General features: G+C 49.9%; 1 pseudogene; it reads left to right on the top strand.

The window, feature by feature from the left end:
- Positions 1-1,760: 1,760 nt before the first annotated feature.
- On the top strand, positions 1,761-6,341 carry LOC112588079 (organic cation transporter protein-like; annotated as a pseudogene).
- The last annotated feature ends 397 nt before the right edge of the window (positions 6,342-6,738 follow it).

The raw sequence follows: 6,738 nt of genomic DNA, 5'->3' as shown, positions 1-6,738 counted from the left end.
ATCGGCCTTTCCGGCATCCGCCGATCGAATCTTAATATCCTCGAGGAACCATTCGCGAGCATGCATTCTTCAATCATCCTCGTCAGAGATGACGATTTCACTCGAGCAGACAGAGAGAATATCTTTTCCATCGCTCCGTATCCTTTTCGTCGTTTCGCACTTCGAGCAACTGGAGCACAGCCGAGCTCGTTCCATTTAAGCGCAAATTTCACCGAGAAAAAATTCGATCTGTATCTCGACGGTCTTCATGGCCGACCCGTTCTCGGAAAACACTGCCTCTCGTCGTCTTAGCCGTTGAATTGCAGGTTGCAGGTTGCAGTAGGGTCCCTTCCCAGGTACACGTTTTTCTACAGTCCTACGTAGAGGCGCGTCTCGACGAGCGATGCTTGACGCCAGAATTCCCTCTCTGGTGCGGTACGGTGTGGTGCCACGGCTCGGAGAACACTGTTCGAAAGACTCTTTACTCGTCAGTTTCTGGCACGAGCTAAACGCGAGAGCGCGAACAAATGCATTTTCCAGATCATAACTCGCAACGCGTATGTGATGCTGCGCCAAAAGCGGGAGAAACAGAGAGAGAGAGAGAGAGAGAGAGAGAGAGAGAGAGAGAGAGAGAGAGAGAGAGAGAGAGAGACAGGGGATAGAGAGAAAGAGGAAAAGGGGGAAGGAGATTCTTCTCTCAAGCCGGCCGGATATCCTAGTTTGATTTCCATAAGCGCGAATCCGATATAGATTCTCATTAATCGACACGCTATTTAACCCTCGAGGCGAAGTCAGCGGCGGCCGATCGCTCGCTGCTCTGTTCTGTTCGGGAATGCGCGGATAAAAGCTGCACGTGTGCAGACGGGACGCGATTTCCAGAGGATCATCCTGATACTTGGCGGGAAGAAAAAAGGGGAAATATCCGGCGGAGTGAAGTTTCGGCGGAGTTATAGAGAAGTTCAGTAGCGCGCGGTAACAGTGTGTCGCGTCGTAAATGATAACCGCGGGAAACGGCGAAAATGGAGGGCCATTTTCTCCGGAGTGGAGAAAAGTGGAATTTTGTCGACGCGACGCGCAAATAAGTCCGTGCGGATAAGGGCGAGCTCAGAGGTGTGTCGGAAGTCACGTGTCGATCGGCGCTAAAGAGAGAGAAAAGAGAAAGGTCAAGGGGGGGATGCTTTATCGAGTATATTCGAGTTGCGACTTTGACTTTTCTCTGAAAGGAGCGAATAATCCGCCGCGCGCATTCGATTGCCAAACGCTCGTCTCTCATCGATACGTTCGCGATGCGATTCATTATTATTCTACGTCGTCAGCGGTCTATATCTATCACCATCCGTGTTGCAGATCTTCCTGGACGGAGTGTGGAAGAAAACGGAAGCGGAAGCGAGCGAGAGTACTATGAAGAATACGAGAATCGACGAGTACGGTACGTTTTGCGACGTCGCGATCGCGCATGACGATTGAGACGAACATTCGTTCGTCGCGAAATTACCGGCACTTCGCGTCGAGAGTCTTCGAGCGCGCGAGTGCAATATGCAAATTCGGCAATACGCGACGAATGACGATCTACCCGCGCGTGTTCGTCCGCGCTCGGGCTCGGCGGACAATCGGCGCGAAATCCGTGAAAAAACCCCCACTCTCGTCCCGTGGTGCACGTGCGTATAACAATGGCCGGCGAATAAATTACAGCGTCAAGTGCGAAAGAGGCGCATGAAAGGCGCAACACTGACCTCTCCCCGGCATCGCGGAGAAGAATGTCGATGTAAATTGGAGCGCCCGAGCGCGCAGCCGAAGATTGTTTCCTCGATGTCTCGAGGTTAGCGCGCCCCCGTTTTATGGTCTCCGTACACTGTCTAACATTTTTTCTCCCACGAACTGGCTTCATCGTCATTTACCGCCGGCAAACGCCTGCGTCTCCTCAAGCGTCGCTCTTGTCATCGAATTGTTATCCGCAGCGCGATCGAGGACTTATCTCGGCGATGAAACACCCGCAAGCGCTGCGAGTCGCCGCCGCTCACGGAGTCTCGACTCTCTTAATTTCACAAAAAAGGGGGTAAAAAGTCATAGTCTCGACAGAGCTTTCCAGGTACGTCCGCTAGCCGATGTCCGCGCTTGCGCAATTGATAATTCACACGCGCGTAATGATTGTCGTGAAGATGACAACGCGCGCGTGGAAAAGGGAAACGAAAGTAACAAAGGCGAGGAAGTTTGCCGTTGAACGAGCGGAAACCACTAAGGTCGCCGTTTTCCTCGGCGGTGTCGCGCGAGAAAGTCGAAATTAAGTCATCGATGGGTGATCACGTAACGCACAGAACGTGCGTAACGTGATCGTAACGCACAGAAGACGTGATAAAAGAACGCGAAGTGCCGCTTCGTTCAGCACTAACGACTCATTATAATATTCACGAGGTAAGTGTCGCTTTGACATTTACGCTCTTCACGATAATCTGCTCGCTGACTTGGCGTGATTTTCCCGATTCAAGCGAAGCCGAAACGTGTTCTCGCTTTTGCTCCGGTATCGATGGGGCGGTGTCGATGGAGATCGAAGTCACGGCAGAGACGCAGAGACATGACAGATCCAAGGGCTCCTAATGAATAGGATCCAATTTGTCTAATTTATCATCCGGCTGATGCGAAAAGGACGTCCCTTTGGGTTGCAGCGAACGTGAACGTCAAACAAGTGTCCAACGGTAAGGACGAGCATGTCGACGCTGACGGAAACGTCGACGCCGTGCAGACTGCAATCGGCGACATCGGCAGGTGGCAGATCTTCGTCTGCTTGGTGACGTCCCTGGTGAAATTTTCGTCTCCTGGCATCAATTGGCGGTCGTCTTCATGGCGCCGCAGCAGGATTATAATTGCACGGTGCCCGTCACCACGGACTCCGAAAGCCAGTGCGCGGTCGATGTTAACGGCATGCTGGTCGAGTGCACGGAATGGACGTATGACCGAAGTATCTTTTCCGAGACCATCATCTCGCAGGTGAGCGCGAAGGATGACGCTCGCGAGTCGCGAGTCGGGAAACTGCTCGGAGACGAGCGCTCGATTTTCGAAGTAAGGGGAAAAGAAAAGGGGGAAAAAATATCCACACGCGTGCTTGCACGCGCTTGCAGAGTTCGCACTCTCCCTCTCTCTCCCTCCCTCTCTCTCTCTCTCCCTCTCTCTCCCCCTCTCTCCCTCTCTCTCCCTCTCTCTCCCTCTCTCCCTCTCTCTCCCTCTCTCTCCCTCTCTCTCTCCCTCTCTCTCTCTCTCTCCCTCTCTCTCTCTCTCTTTCTCTCTCTCTCTCTCTCTCTCTCTCTCTCTCTGTGCGCGTCGCGAGCTGTATTTGCATTATACGGTAACGTAATTAACGGACGTTGCCGCGAAGCAATTGCTGCGGGCGCTATTAGCACATTTTGCTGACAAAACAATTACGGAGCATTATCGTAAGAACGACGGCGAGCATTGTCGTTATTACGAGGCTTATTTTCGTTGCAGTGGAATTTAGTCTGCGACCGGACTCACTACGCGAACATACAGCAGTCGATTTTCATGTTCGGCATGTTGCTCGGTAACATAATCTTCGGCAGTTTGGCGGACAGGTAAGTGCATCGGTCACGTCAGTTAGACGCATGTTGAATTAATAACCGCTTGCGAGGGCGCATGTACAATTAATAACCCTTGAATAAATTAAAAAGCCTTGAATGAATAAACGCGTGGTTATTAAGAAGGGGCTGGGAGGGGAAGGAGGAGGTGGAGGAGAAGGCGGGGAGGAGAAGATTAAAAAGTACAGGTACAGGAAACTTACAGGTACGGCAGGAAAATGCCGCTGATGGCTTCCGTGGTTCTTCAACTGCTGTCGGGGATTGGGTGCGCCATAGTTCCTTGGTTTCAAGCGCTCTTGCTGATGAAGTTCCTGAGTGCCTTGGCCAGTGGAAGCACGATAGTCACTAGTTTCGTTATTTGTAAGTCTACGATATCAATCATCGCTCGAGTTTGCCCAAGATGAAAGGCTACGATCAATTATTTCGCAAGATCGTAATGTCCGTAAGAGTGACGCAATTTCCCTCCTCAGCGTACGATGTAGATCTTGCTACGGCGACTTACCAGTACTCGATGCTTCGGCTCATGTCGGTGTACCTGCTTTAATCGCGTATCTTTTCAGGTATGGAAATAATAGGCACAGAGTGACGAGTCGCCATCAACTTCTTTTACCAAATTCCCTACGTCCTGGGCCACATGTCGCTGGCGGGACTCGCGTTCTGGTTTCGACACTGGCGACATCTGCAGGTCGTCATCACCCTTCCGTCTATTGTCTGTTTAAGTTACTGGTGGTTGATACCCGAGTCGCCTAGGTTGATAACCATAGGAAAACAGAGAGCGGCTTGCAAAATCCTGCAGAAGGCGGCCAATATCAACAAAGTGGAGAACGTCGACATCCCCGAAGTGGTCAGGAAACATTGTTTGCAGCAGGTGAGTTGAAGAGCGCGACGATTATTCCCCCCCCCCCCGTCGAGCTGTTTCACTGAATCGCTGCCAACACACCGGTCGGTTAATCAGTTCAGTCAAGCATGAGCGCGTTACAGTCCACGTTAATTCGCCCCAATTCGCTTGAAATCCAGAATTTCAAGAAATCCGCGCTGGACCACAAGCCCTCGTTTCTGGATCTGTTTCGCACGCCGAACATGCGCGTCAAATCACTGTCGATCTTCTTCAACTGGATCGTTTGTGGAATGGTCCTGTTCGGCATGTCGCAGTACATCGGCCAGGTCGGCGGCGATATTTTCATCAACTTCGCAGTGTCCGGTGTCATACAGCTTCCCGCCTACTTCGTCGGCTGGTGGACGATAAACAAATTCGGTCGGCGGGTCCCTGATTTACAACAACCTCATCGCCAGCGTCTCCTGTCTCCTCTTGATCGCCGTGCTAAATGGTGAGAGACCAGCGCGTTGTGTGTGTGTGTGTCGTAAACGATCGCCATGTTAAAATATGCGACTTACAACGGGACCTTTCAAATTGGACGGATTGTCAATCGAGACAACCTGTATTTACCAGTCGCACCTTTGCCATAGATAACGTGGGTGAGGGTGCTGTTGACGAGTTTCAGTATCGTCGGTACGTCGGTATCGTTTATGACGGCCTACCTTTTCTCCGGAGAACTGTTCCCTACAGTCGTGAGGAACATCAGAGTCGGCGCGAGCAGCATGTTCGCCCGGCTAGGCTCCATCGTGGCGCCCTTTGTGGTGTCCTTGGTGAGTTGCCGTATTAATTGATTATCGTCCACGATCGCAAATTTATAGAGATCAGGGGCGAGATGCTGTTCGGACTTCTGCTCACGTACGTTCAGCATGAAATCGTCGTCGTCAGTGTCGTGTCGCATGAACAGGTTGTTTATTACTATTAACTGTCTCTCGTGAAAAAAGGAAAAAAGTGACCGTCGAATGTACATATATAGATATCGCCATCGCGGAGACTCGCGCAAACTGCCAATCTCCTTTTCCAGATTATTACCTTCGGACGTTGCATTTCAGAGCAGCATTAAAGCGTGGCTGCCGCTGGTCGTGTTCGACCTCTTGCCGCTAATTGCAGCCGTGCTGTGTCTGTTATTACCCGAAACTGCCGGATGCATCCTGCCGGAGACGCTTCAGGACGGAGAGGAGTTTGGCAAGTGAGTGAGATGCACCGCGGGCTGGAGTTTTACGGACGCAGGCATTGGAATGTACTGCGCGATTCATGAGAATCATATTGCGACCTTTCTTCGTTCGCAGGAAATGTAAGGCGAAGGGGAGAGCCACAGACGTCGAAGCGGAAGCGGCGTTTTGAATTTTGAGCGGCGCTGAACGCCCGCCGCCACGACCGCTTCTTCACTTTTTATCTTCGAATAGTCACAAACCATGACCGCGTGGCGCAAGTGTTATCGTTGACGGGCTAACATAAAGACGAGCGACGTTCAATCTCGCGGTGGTTATGGAGCGATTGTATTTATCGTGTCAGTGTGTGCGATTCTGTAACTCGTTATTGGAGTTAACGACACTTTCGTTAACTCCAATAACGAGTTAACGAAACGAAAAATCGCACCACAGTTCCGTAACACAAAGAGAGCAAGATAGCGCGGCTAATATCAAAAGCAAAAGAAGTTGTAGGTTGTTATATATTACATATAAGACTGTGTGTATCGGTATTTTCTGAGATACACACAGATATGTTTGAAAAGTACTAATCGAGACATCAAGGAGTTTTTAGAAAAAATATTTTTCATACTGCCAAATTACAAAAATACTACTTTGTAAAACTCAACTGGATGTGTGCGAATATAGAACGACTTTCTGTAAAAAAAAAAAGTCTTTTTTCTTTGTTTTATAAATTCAACACACTCGACGTGATCCCACGAATTGGTTTTCCACACGCGCAATTTTACTTACAAATATTATAATATTGCTTTGTGTGAGAACCACGCCAATGATAAGCAGCGATTGAACATTTTACATATGACGTGAAGCATGTCGCACAGTTGTCGCGAGTTGCTTCACATGTTGCTTTACAGGTAGTGATTGCTACAAAGAGATTTGTCTTTCGCACTTTTCCGAAAAACAAATCTCAGAGGTGACATAGATATGTAATTCTCAGAAGTGCTGCTTACGTGTTTGTCCTGCTTACGTGTTGTCTTGCGATTCGATCTAGTATTGCTAAGCAGCGAGACGACCACCACTGATGTGTGTGTGTGTGTGTGTGTGTGTGTAAGTTCATATGAACGAGCCGTTAATAAATAATTTACGA

Source organism: Harpegnathos saltator, unplaced genomic scaffold (genome assembly GCF_003227715.2).
Source record: "Harpegnathos saltator strain DR-91 unplaced genomic scaffold, Hsal_v8.6 scaffold170, whole genome shotgun sequence".
Classification (NCBI taxonomy): Eukaryota; Metazoa; Arthropoda; class Insecta; order Hymenoptera; family Formicidae; genus Harpegnathos; species Harpegnathos saltator.
Note: the sequence above shows the minus strand (reverse complement) of the source record. Positions and strands in the feature narration are given on the sequence as shown.